This window comes from Zophobas morio, unplaced genomic scaffold (genome assembly GCF_036711695.1).
Source record: "Zophobas morio isolate AGI-343-1 ecotype UQ-CSIRO unplaced genomic scaffold, CSIRO_AGI_Zmor_V1 ptg000029l, whole genome shotgun sequence".
Taxonomy (NCBI): domain Eukaryota; kingdom Metazoa; phylum Arthropoda; class Insecta; order Coleoptera; family Tenebrionidae; genus Zophobas; species Zophobas morio.
In genome coordinates, this window is record NW_026972134.1 from 265,021 (window position 1) to 278,363 (window position 13,343).

At 33.4% G+C, this 13,343-nt stretch overlaps 1 protein-coding gene and 2 long non-coding RNA genes across 3 annotated transcripts in view; 1 reads left to right on the forward strand and 2 right to left on the reverse strand.

Annotated features, from left to right (window-relative positions):
* The window catches only part of LOC135137696 (uncharacterized), a 234,463-nt gene extending 229,512 nt beyond the window's left edge, over positions 1–4,951 (reverse strand). The window contains exons 1-4 of the long non-coding RNA XR_010281910.1: positions 4,309–4,951; positions 4,047–4,234; positions 3,802–3,972; positions 3,304–3,745 (exon numbers count right to left, since the gene is read on the reverse strand). This is a non-coding gene — a long non-coding RNA (uncharacterized LOC135137696). The remainder of the gene's footprint in view (positions 1–3,303; positions 3,746–3,801; positions 3,973–4,046; positions 4,235–4,308) is intronic.
* The window catches only part of LOC135137692 (uncharacterized protein K02A2.6-like), a 197,924-nt gene that overhangs the window by 102,126 nt on the left and 82,455 nt on the right, over positions 1–13,343 (reverse strand). The window lies entirely within an intron of this gene.
* On the forward strand, positions 930–1,650 carry LOC135137699 (uncharacterized). The gene is made up of 2 exons (XR_010281915.1): positions 930–1,411; positions 1,468–1,650. It is a non-coding gene; the product is annotated as an uncharacterized LOC135137699 (long non-coding RNA).

Sequence of the window (13,343 nt, forward strand, 5' to 3'; positions counted from 1 at the left end):
AATAGTATATTGTTTGTTAAAATGTATGTAACTGTAATAAATACATACATACATATGCAGTTAACATGACTTTTCTTTTATAATTTGAAACCATCGCATCATATTTAATTGAGGTTATCTCAGAGTTCGTGTTTTCGTTCGTTATGTCACTTTTACTAGTAATATATTTAGTAACATTTAACATACATGTTAGGATATCAGGTTTACCACCACAAATGTTGTGCCCCCAACCGTCCTTTACGTCAAATTCTGTGTTCACTTCGCTCCCATGCATTTCTTATGGAGCATTCAAAAGCTGTCACATCTCTGTTATCTCTGCTAAGACTTAACGGTTGGCGGCCTTTTAAGAGGTGGCGCGAAATTTTTAAAATGCCAAAAATATGGGTCACATCATGATACAAGTAAATATGGTATGGACATCCCATGAACCAAAACTCGTCTTCTTCTGCGCAACGTTATCTGACGTCATGTGGAATGAATGACCTTCCACTTCTGTGTTGACATCTGATGTCAAATATCAATTTTAAGGGTTATGAGGCAGTTATGAGTTTTTGTGGTTATGAGGGTTATTGTTTATTGTTACCAAACTGATGCGTAAATAGTTATTTACATTATGAGTGCGGTAGGTAACATTTTGCAGGTTGAGGTCCTAATTTGCCACCCGACGCGAAGCGGAGGGTGGCATGGGACCGAAACCTGCAAAATGCCTAACGCACGAAAATTGTATTCAATTTTTTCGCCGACATTGATTTTATTTTAAAAAATATTTGTTTTTAAAAATAATTTTCGAAATGGAAATAAATGAAGTGACTTTCTAGACCACGACCTGCTGCATTAGATACGGCCTGTTCATAACTGTAGTTCCACTCATGTTCCACTGTATCCTCCGATTTTAGTGAGGGCGCTAGCGGATGGGCGCATTTTAGGAATTTTTATTATTTTATGTTGGTTGGATGGTACTCACTGTTTTTTGGTGTCAAATCTGACATTCAAATTAAAATTCTCTTGAGAATCTTTAAGTGCGCTGAAAGTAGTTATTTGTGAAGTCCATTTGTTATTGTTCGTTGTTTTTCTTTTTGATTTGCAGTTTTCGTTCCTTTTTTATTTGTTTTGTGGTGTTTCGTTCCCATTTTGTCGTTTCAACTCGTTTAGTGTTTCGTTATTATTTCATAGTTTAATTAGTGTTTGTTTTTTGTTGTTTTGTTCCTATTTGGTCGTTTAACTTCAGTTAGTGGTTCGTTATTATTACATAGTTTAAGTTGTTACGTTAATTTTACTGGGACGAAAATGCGGTTCCACAAAAAATGCATTGTGCCCCAGTGCCCTGCCAAGTACTCAAAGTCTTTCCATCAGTTTCCCTCTGAGCCCCTCTTAAGAGAAAAATGGCTACATAAAGTAGAGAAGTTTTGTTGTAAGAAAAGGTTATTGAACACTTATTTTTTTAATACTAAATATTAATTATTATAGCTCCAACGCAGCAGATCGTCAGTCAGTACTCAACCATTTGCAATTTGCACTTTAAACCCACAGATTTTAAATTTGCAGCAAATGGTAGTAAACGCTTGCAAAAAAATGCAGTTCCAACAGTTTTTCATGTATATTTATTTACATTTTAAACTTAACAGAAATAAAATTATAGTTTTTATAGGGTGATGATGCTTATTACGCATCCCTACACGAATCCTTCGTTGCTCTTGCCCAGTCTTCTACTCCTATAAATATGAAGCCCTCATCATCCGTTATTCCTGTAATTACAATCCTTACAACTGTGAAAATATAAGCGAACAGTACATTAATAACGTAATTTAAAGTCAGGAGTAAAATTATTTTTCAGTTCCTACCTATTTTCACACTTTTTTTAGAACTTTCCTCTAATAATTATTTATTTTAGAGTACTGTTACTCCAAGATTATCTCCTCCCTCCCAATCAACATCCACGTGTCCAACATCGACAGAAGAACCTCCAGTAATATTTTATTGGCAGTTAATAAATTTTAATTTTATTTTTTTAAATTGTAGAATCCTGATTTAAGTCACTCAACAATTCCTTCTGAACCTGAGTCCTTATATAATGAATCCCAAACATTAAGTTCCAATACTGATCTTCGTCTTGATGATATATCAAAACTTAAACTTGAAATCAAAAAACTGAAAATGAAAGTAAACCGTTTGGACAAACAGAACAAACTGAAAAATCAACAGCTACAAAAACTGCAATTAAAAATTGACAATCAAACGAATCAAGCCCGTATATTCGAAAAAATTAAAGCTGATGCTAAGAATAACGACCCAAAAGCCACATTTCTATTAGACCAAATATTAAATTACAACAAACAAAAATCTAGATGGTCAGAAGTAACTGTAAGATCATGTATTGCCTGGAGGATTTCATCCCCAAAGGGATACAACTATGGTAAAGCTTCTATATTGAAATTACCTAGTCGAAGTACTTTAGAACGGTATATAGGAAATGGACAAGATGTTACAGGACTTATAGAGGCACGCTTGAAAGCAGAAGCCGAAGTGCTACAACCCGTTGAAAGGATTTGTAGTTTAATTGTTGACGACATGTCCATCAAGGAAAAACTGTGTTACAGCCGTACAGAAGACAAATTCTATGGGTTAGAGACTACCAATGAGAGTAGTCAAACAATTGGAAAAAAACCAACGTTGGCCAACAAAATGTTATGTTACGTTGTTCACGGCATGACTACTAAGTACACGATACCCGCCGGATATTTCTTCCATCGAACTCTAAAAAACATAGATTTTGTGAATTTGACGTTAAAAGTAATGAAACTTTTACATAATTGCGGATTTACGGTTTTAAGAATTGTGACAGATAACCATAAGTCAAATGTGGCCCTTTTCAAATCTCTGTCATCAAGTAATAATTTAATGACTCATATTCAACATCCAATAGAACCAACAATACCATTATTTATGAGCTTTGATTACTGTCATATTATTAAAAATTTGAGGAACATATTTTTGGACCATGACATGCATTCTGGTAACGGTATTATTTCTGCACGATTTTTAAAGAAAATATATGATATGCAACACAAATTAATTGTTAAACCGGTAAAGTTTTTGACCAGGAAGCATATTTGCCCAACCAATTTAGAAAAGATGAACGTCCGTCGTGCTGTGCAAGTATTTTCCATAGAAGTAAGAGCAGCAATAGAGTATTTGGGAAAATATAACAATCCAGGTTTTGTTGATGTTGAAGAGACTCTAAAGTTTATGGAAATGATGCACACATTTTTTAAAATTCATGATGTCAATGACAAAACTCAGCACATCCGGCAAGTAAATGAAAATAGTGCTCCATATACAGATATTAATGATGAACGCCTTCTATGGATGTTAAAAACTTTACCTGCTTTTATAGATTCCATTCAATTATGTTCAAAGGCAAATAAAATGACGGGATTGACTAAAGAGACTGCAGAAGCAGTAAAATTCACTGCCAAAAGCACTGCAGAATGTATCAAGTATTTACTTGAAGAGAGTGGCTTTTTCTATGTCTTGACGCGAGCATTTAGCTCAGATGCAGTTGAATCGATGTTTAGCAATGTCAGATTATGCGGTGGTTCTCAGGACGCTACTGATGCCAGGGCTGCACACTATGCTATTAAACGAATAATTAAGTCAGGTTTAGTAACAACTTCCGAATCAGCAAATGTATATTCACACTGTAATCACCTGAGTAAAATTGGTCAAATTCAGTCTTCTAAAAGATCTACAACAGAAACAAATATACATATACCTGACAGTATAATTGAAGAAATTAGTGACCTTCATAAATTAACATTCGTTAATACCATTTTCACAGATATCAACTCTGCATCAGTTGCGTTTTTATCTTGATATATTTGTAGAACAATTGAAGAAAGGTTAGAATGCAAAAATTGTTTAGATTCATTACTAACCACCGCAAAATCTACCCCGTTGCTTGACTTGATATATCTGCAAGACAGAGGAAAATTAAAATATCCCACAAGATCATTCACAAATTTTATAAATAAAATTATAAAAATTACATTTGATATTTTGGAACATATACCAGTAAATCATCATCCAAGAACTGTGGTGGAGTCTTTGTTATTGGAGCCAATTGCCAGTTCAGCTTTTTTGCCTTGTGAAGATAAAAACCACAAAGTAATGGTTGCAAACTTAATATTATCTAAAGTGTTGAAACCAATTTTTGCAAATTTTGGTTATACAAGAACTGAAAATGTTACATTGTTTAGTAATTTGACCCATAAACCCCATTCAAGAAAAGTATTAAAATTATAAACATACCTGTCTGTTTTTTTATATTCTTCCAGCGCTAATTAGGGTGAAATTTTACAAAAGGCACTTCTCGATTTCACACAAACTGTTTGGTTACAATTCTTCTACACCACCCCCTAATCACGTTCCTTACCTTCAAATGTTTCCTTTTGCTACAAAAAAAAATGTTAAATTTCCCAATTCATACACTCTTTAACGGGAAAAGCTGTTTCCAATATAACCTAACTTTTTATAGTCACCAACACGCGAGGAGTAATGTCGGGAACACAAGAAAACAGTTGTACAACTTTTGAAGGTGAGGAACGTGAACAGGGGGTGATGTAGAATTCCTTTCGGGAAACAGTTAATGGGAAATCGAGAAGTGCCTTTTGCAAAATTTCACCTTTGCTAGTCCTTTTTGTTGTAATTTTCAACCATTTAGCACCATAGAGAGGATACGATGTATGATTCAACGTTTAACCGTTTAATAAATTGTTCAAAACATTTAACCTAACCCGATTTAACCTATTTATAAACCTTCAAATTTGAAGTTTGTTTGAAAATTGTCAAGGTCAAAAGCGCCCCTCCAGTGCTGCCCTCACGCCCTTGCGGCAAAATTTTTTCAATGCATTTTTGTGGAAATGAACAGGCAGGATATAATACAGCCGGCAGTGTTCTAGACTTGACGTTTACTGAAGGAATCTATAATACCGACAGCCACGAGATGGCGCCATGTGATTTTTTTTTTAAATAATTCATTTTTTCTATTTCAAAAGTTTTGATCGAACAAAACATGATGTAAAGTAGTATTCTAGTATGTTTTCTTTTATTATATATACAGAACTTTTTTTATTACAGCTTCTAGAGGCTAATGCATATTGAATTACTTTGGCACCCAAAGGCGGTAAAGCAACGGTAAATTGATATTTGGTGCGTAAAGTCATTGTTACGCGGCATGTCAAAGGTGTATGAATGTTTTGTTTACATGTCAGGAGGCGAAAAAACAAATTGGTGGTTTGCTAGCGACCTAGCGTTGTTAAAAAAATAGCGGGGATGATAGCAAATAATAAGAAAATATGTATATTTCAGCCGAAGATACTCTGCAGAATAAAAATTGTGAAACATTGCAAATTGTTTTTACACTGATTGTGAATAGTAATAATAATTGTACAAAGAATCTCGTACATTTGGTAAGTACAAACCAATAATTTAATACACAACTATTAACCAGTATGGCGATCCTGTTACTGTCATTTGGCCGTCAATTGCCTTGGTGGTAACACGTCTTCCACGACTGTTTGCTGGTTACCGGTCACACTTTCTCGTTGAATAGGGCTGGAGTTACTTTGGGACTGGAATAGTGTTCTTTCCGGTCCGTTAACTCAATAATTCTAGTACAGTCTGTCGTAACCTCAAATCGTAAACACATCAACCTTTCGTTGACAGATAGCGAAAATTACTAGCCTCGCGCTATCTTTGTTTAACACATAGGTTAGGTTCCTCTCTGTCGAATTCCGACCACAGGCAGTTTGCCGTACTTTCTAAAAGTAATAGTAGATCTAGTGACTTTAGTTGGGCTCGGTAAATATTTCAATTTCCCGCCTGAATACAGCCAGGTGACGTCAGCAAACCTGCGTATGTCCATACCATTGTAACGGGCGATAAATTTACTTATTTTTGGAGATGTTGGTATGAATCAGAACAATCGTCATTGTCGTAAAAATCAAGGTTGTTCTTGTGAAACTTGGATTTTATGATTTCACACCATTCTAATCAAGGTTTATAATTTCACAGTTAAATATTGGCGCCGTTTGGCTGGACACGATGTCTTTGTCCAGTTTTATAATTTCATGGTTTAAATTTGTTAATTTTAACAAAAAGCACATTTTGCCACTAAAAATCTTCATATTACAGTTAATTAAGCCTAATTTGGTGGAAACACAAATACTTTTACGACTCCCCAAATAAACTGGTAACTTGTAAACAATTTTGCGAAAACAACTCCTTTGGAGGGGTCTTTACTTATAAAAGATCGAAGGATCCAAAAAAGACCAGAGTCCTCTAGCCAGTTGCCTGTTTAGTGTGTGTTTGTGTTGTGACACAAAGGGGTAAGTGTTAAAATCTCCAACAATGTGCACGATTTCATAAAAAGTTCAAAGTTTTGTTTTTATTAAAGTTCAATTTAATTTTGATGATAAATCGCCCTTTGTATTCTCGATTGGATAACGTTTTGAGATTTAGATCTATTTTTAAAGATTAATTTGCATTGAAATTATTAGTTAAACAGTTATATTGTTTGATGAACGCTGACCACGCAACTACTATAATGTTCCTTACCAAATTTTTGAGTTGTTATAAATGTTTGAGTTGTTACCAAATTTTGAGTTATGGTACCAATTTTAAGTTTTTTTATATTTTTGTTTTAGATATTTTTTAAATGTTTGTTTTATTATGCTTTCAAAGATTTAGTTTCAAAGTTATAAGGTTTTCTTGAATTTATTTAAAAATGTTTTAATACTGAAGTTCATTTTCTGATAATTATATTTGCATATTAAACTACACTACAATTTATTGTTATACCAAATTATTCTCATATGACTAAATCTCTTTTGTACATACTCATTTCTAAATTAAATATAATTATTCATTTAAGCAAAATGCATATACTTGAAGTAGTCCCTTTGTCCAGTCACTAGAATGTGTTACCATCATCACGAACCAGCCTACGAACAAATAAATAATATTTTCACTATATGTCGGGCACAAGGTCCACGACAAGAGTTTTACAGTTTTATATATAATAAATTAACAAAAGTTAATTTTGAAAATCTCCCAAGCCCGTCACATATAGGAGAAAATTTGGCGCAGTCGGTAGGATTGGTTTTTGAACTGGATGTATATGCTTTTGTTTGTTTGAGAATTGTGCGTTCTAGAAAAATTGAAAAACTTAATTTTTAATATTTTATTCAATAATTGTTGAGAAATACTGTTGTTTAGAAAGAGAAAAGAAATGGTAAGGACTTTTGAGCGTTATTTTCGAGAATTTGTTTTTTGACTGGTAATACTTGAGTACGGACCTGGCGCGAACGATTTTAATGACCATAATTAACACATTAGCCACACTCCAAAGTGACGTGAATGCGTGCGGGATGTGTGGGATGGCTTATGAGGTCAGATTGAACTATTTTACGATCGAGCGAAAAATGCGTAAATTTTACTTCCTAAATACTTGCTTATGTAGGGTTATTGCAATCGACGAAAATCCTGAGTTACGTAGAAATTAAAATTTTAAATTTGCATAATGTCAGTATCAAAGATACAGTTAAAAAAAAGGCGGTTAAAAAATGTGATGGATAAGTGCATTATTTTCATGAAAAAAAATTTTTTTTTCATTAAATTTTAGAAATGTTATAAAAACAGTAAAAATGGTGTTTAGTGACTAACTTATTTTTGGAAATTATTAGTCATTAATTTAGGAATTTATTTCAGTAAATGACAAGATCAATAAATAGAATAATAAATTTTAGTAGATTGACAGATCTAGTTATATCCGTAAAAAAAAGAGGCCAAAATCGCAGTTATTTTATAAATATTCCAGGTGGTGATTATTTTTAATTAAAACAATTGAAAGAGGATTGACAGGTGTTTAAGATGATTCCGTTGTTTCCAGTTTTTTTGTTTTAAGTACACACTGTATTTAAATTTGTGCATTTTGGTACTAGAATGAAGAGTTATTTTGTAAACACAGTAACCATAAACAAATTTTGAAAACAGTAATACAGTTTTGCGCAAGATATAAAGCACATCACGAGATCAAGCTTATTTTCTGTATTGGACTTAGCAATGGGCTTCTTTCAAATACCTTTATATCCAGAAGACCAAGAGAAAAGTGCCTTTAGTACACCTACCGGGCATTGGGAAACGTTTAGGAATGGGTATGGCAAATTCACCAGCAACTTATCAAAGATTAATGTCTACCGTATTCTCAGGAATGATAGGACTTGAATGTCTCGTATATATGGATGACTTAATTGTTTTTAGTAATGAAGATATAACCATTCATTTAGATCGATTGAGAAACGTATTTTTACGAATGAGAGGCTAATTTACAGTTTAAACCAACGAAATGTCAGTTTTTTGTAAAAGAAGCAAAGTATTTAGGACACATCATATCAGGAAAAGGATGCCAAGTAGATCCTGAGAAAACTAAAGCAATAGAATTGTACCCTCAACCAACAAATCCACGTGAGATTAGAGCATTTTTAGGACTTTGTGGTTTCTATCGACGATTCGTGCCTAATTTTGCAAAATTATCTAGGCCTCTAGTTAACTTAACAAAGAAAGATGTGGATTTTTGCTGGAAAGAAGATCACGAGTTAAGTTTCCAACAATTGAAACTAGCATTAATTACACCTCCAGTACTAAAGTATCCAGACTTTAAACGTCCATTTATTCTTGTAACTGATGCCTCAAATGTATCTTTAGGAGCAATTCTTGCCCAAAAATACGACATCGAACATCCTGTGTGGTACGCAAGCAGATGTCTGAAAGGAGCCGAAAAGAATTATAGCACCATTGAAAAAGAATGTTTAGCAGTGGTATGGGCAATTAATTATTTCAGAATTTATTTAATAGGAGTTCATTTTACTATTTATACTGACCATCGACCTTTAAAATATCTATTATCTATGAAAAATCCTAGTTCTAGACTAGCTAGATGGGCAATGAGCTTGACAGATTACCGATTTACAATAGAATATCGTCCAGGTAAACATAATCACGTTGATTCCCTAACAAGATTAGATTACCCCTTAGATCCAATAACAGTTAAAAATGAAGAAGAGGAAGAAGAATCTTCATGTTTAGTTAGAACATTAAGACATATTAACGACAATTGCACTCCAATTTTATACGATCTAGATAGATTAAAAGAACTACAAAGTGAAGATAAAGATATTCAAAAGTTAATTACTATTGAGGGATTTTATAAATCAAGAAAAGGACTATTTTATAAAGAGAGAACTGCTTCACAGCGATATGATCAATTGCTAGTACCAAGGACATTAAGAAGGAAAATTATAGAACTTTATCACGATGCACCAATAGCATCCCATGGAGGGAGAAAGAAAACATTAGAGAATATTTCTCGTGATTTTTATTGGAAGGGCATGACTACAGATATTCGAAAATACTGTGAAAGCTGTAGTTCATGCATAGCAAGAAAATCTTCTGGCAAGGTAAAGACAGAAATGCAACATATGCCAGTTCCTTCATGCCCGTGGGGATTTGCTTCCATGGATATTGTCGGACCATTAAATGTTACAACATCAGGCAATCGATATATCCTTACATGTATGGATTATCTGACTCGCTATCCAGAAGCAATACCAATGCCAGATATGAAAGCAAGCACCGTAGCTAAGACATTTGTACAAAATATAATTCTACGATATGGAACGCCTAGAGCTTTGTTAACAGACTGTGGAAGACAGTTTCTGTCAGAACTTTTTAAGGAAATCTGTATTTTGATGGGTATTAAAAAGATTCAAACTACTCCTTATCGTCCGTCTACAAATGGAGTAATTGAAAGAATGCACCGTGTACTAAAGACTATGCTATCACATTATTTAGATGAACAAAATGCTGACTGGGATGAATTATTACCATTTGCCTTAATGGCATACCGAAATCGAATTCATGAAGCAACAAAAGAATCTCCTCACTTTCTCATGTTTGGAAGAGATATGGAACTTCCATTTCATGCTTTCGTAAGATCTGAACAAGTACAGTACGAAATTTCTGAGTCATATATACCAAATTTACTGAAACAAATGCATAAAGCACTCACAGAAGCTGCTAAAAATTTAGAAGGATCCATAAATCAACGTTGCGAAAAATACAATAAAAATGTAATTACGAAAGAGTATCAGCTAGGAGATAAGGTATGGCTATATACACCATCTATAAAAGGAAAGAAATTAGCTACAAAATTTGTACCAAAATGGACTGGACCCTACAGAATTGTTTCAAGAACTGGACCAGTAAATTATAGAATCATCGAAATTGGTTCTGCTAATGAACAATTAGTTCATGCAGCGCGATTAAAACCTTGGAAAATAAGAACAGCAGAATCTGATGACCAACTAGAGAATGAAGAAACTGAAGATATTCAATTAAAACTGGATTATTCTGATGAAAGTGATGATCAAGAAGAACTTGATTGGATCGAAGGGCCAATTGATGTAAATCAACTATACGAAACTGCAAATCCAAATACACTAACGGTATCCACAGAAAATGGTGAAAATTTAGAACTGAAAGACCCATTATATGTCTCATTAGATGACATCGTTAGAAGCGACGAACAAAATGTAAAAATCCAACAAGAGAATGATATTCAAAAAGAAATAAGTTCTGCTGAATCAGAAACTTCTGATATAAGTTCAGACAGCTTAGACTCTGAAACAGAGGAGTTAAATGAACCAACCTCATCTATCGTGCGTAGTCCACCGCGTCATGCTTATCATACAAGGAGCAAAGGACAAGCTCCCGAGTATCCGTGGGTATTACATAAACATATATAAAGAAAGTTCTAAGTTAAACGTATCAAATACAGATTTGGCAAGTTTAGAACTCTATAATTACTTTTAATCCAAGATAGTAGTTACGTGGTCTTATTATTTTTTAGGAACCATCCAAAAACGAAGTGATGATACTGACTACAAAGAGGCGTAAATATATATATCTTATTACTGCATATCACGGAGATTAAAACACTTGCCCCTGCTGGCATAGTCTTACTTTTCAATTATTAATCTTTTTTTAAAAGAGGACTCTCACTAACAATAGATAGTAGGATTTTGATTTTAGTATAAGGCTTTTACTAACACACATTGGGAATGAGTGTTATAGATCGACATATTATCGAGTGGGTAGAGTCAAGAGTCAACTCTTGAGCATGGGAATGATGTTATCCGAAGATCCACATGCCAGCGAGCTTAAAGTCCGAAACAAAGAACTTAGCTGAAGGACCATCAACTTTTAAGAATTTTGAGAATCGATTGAGGTTACTGCAAAATTATCTCAATCTGGACAGTTAATGAAAAGGAGTCCTTGGTGACACGACTCGATTGTGCTGGCAAACATGAAAATTAGAATCCTCCCTCGATCTGGTCGAATCTACATTCCCTATGTGAAGACGCCTTTCCATCTATGTTTCAAGACGGATAGAAGAAAGATTATAGTAGTTAGGAATTTTAGGTAAGGAAGTTGCCTGGTCAGAAATCAAATGTATGCTAATTAAAGCATAGCATTTGCTTCCCTAGCAGGGAGGAGATGTAACGGGCGATAAATTTACTTATTTTTGGAGATGTTGGTATGAATCAGAACAATCGTCATTGTCGTAAAAATCAAGGTTGTTCTTGTGAAACTTGGATTTTATGATTTCACACCATTCTAATCAAGGTTTATAATTTCACAGTTAAATATTGGCGCCGTTTGGCTGGACACGATGTCTTTGTCCAGTTTTATAATTTCATGGTTTAAATTTGTTAATTTTAACAAAAAGCACATTTTGCCACTAAAAATCTTCATATTACAGTTAATTAAGCCTAATTTGGTGGAAACACAAATACTTTTACGACTCCCCAAATAAACTGGTAACTTGTAAACAATTTTGCGAAAACAACTCCTTTGGAGGGGTCTTTACTTATAAAAGATCGAAGGATCCAAAAAAGACCAGAGTCCTCTAGCCAGTTGCCTGTTTAGTGTGTGTTTGTGTTGTGACACAAAGGGGTAAGTGTTAAAATCTCCAACAATGTGCACGATTTCATAAAAAGTTCAAAGTTTTGTTTTTATTAAAGTTCAATTTAATTTTGATGATAAATCGCCCTTTGTATTCTCGATTGGATAACGTTTTGAGATTTAGATCTATTTTTAAAGATTAATTTGCATTGAAATTATTAGTTAAACAGTTATATTGTTTGATGAACGCTGACCACGCAACTACTATAATGTTCCTTACCAAATTTTTGAGTTGTTATAAATGTTTGAGTTGTTACCAAATTTTGAGTTATGGTACCAATTTTAAGTTTTTTTATATTTTTGTTTTAGATATTTTTTAAATGTTTGTTTTATTATGCTTTCAAAGATTTAGTTTCAAAGTTATAAGGTTTTCTTGAATTTATTTAAAAATGTTTTAATACTGAAGTTCATTTTCTGATAATTATATTTGCATATTAAACTACACTACAATTTATTGTTATACCAAATTATTCTCATATGACTAAATCTCTTTTGTACATACTCATTTCTAAATTAAATATAATTATTCATTTAAGCAAAATGCATATACTTGAAGTAGTCCCTTTGTCCAGTCACTAGAATGTGTTACCATCATCACGAACCAGCCTACGAACAAATAAATAATATTTTCACTATATGTCGGGCACAAGGTCCACGACAAGAGTTTTACAGTTTTATATATAATAAATTAACAAAAGTTAATTTTGAAAATCTCCCAAGCCCGTCACACCATATTTACTTGTATCATGGGTCACATTATTTAGGGTTTAGAGCTGGTTTAGACTTTATTAGAGGATACATTGAGGATACAAACCGCACGGCGCCCGAAGCAAAATTGACACCAAACGCCACACACGCGTTTTACTCTTACCAGTGGCGTATCCATAAGGAATTAGGGATTAGAAAAAAAACGACACGTATTTGCCACAGACTTATTTGCTATAAAAAGGCTTTGTATTGTAATTGAAACGGTTATAAGTGTTATAACATACACTTACAGTTAAAAAAATAATTTTAATAAAAAAATATGTACAATCGGTGGACATGGTTGACATGGTACTGGTACAAAACTGTCACCAAAAAAATAAGGAAAACGAAAAATTAATCTTGCCTGTCTTTTTGACGCTGAGGTTATATTAACGTAAGATTTCATTTTATATCGAAATGAAAATCTGAAAAATTAAATTGAATCCATTGCCACTATACGAAACTGATTTTATTTAAAGGTCAGTCGAGTTGCAATCTTTGTATAGTTTTTGCCA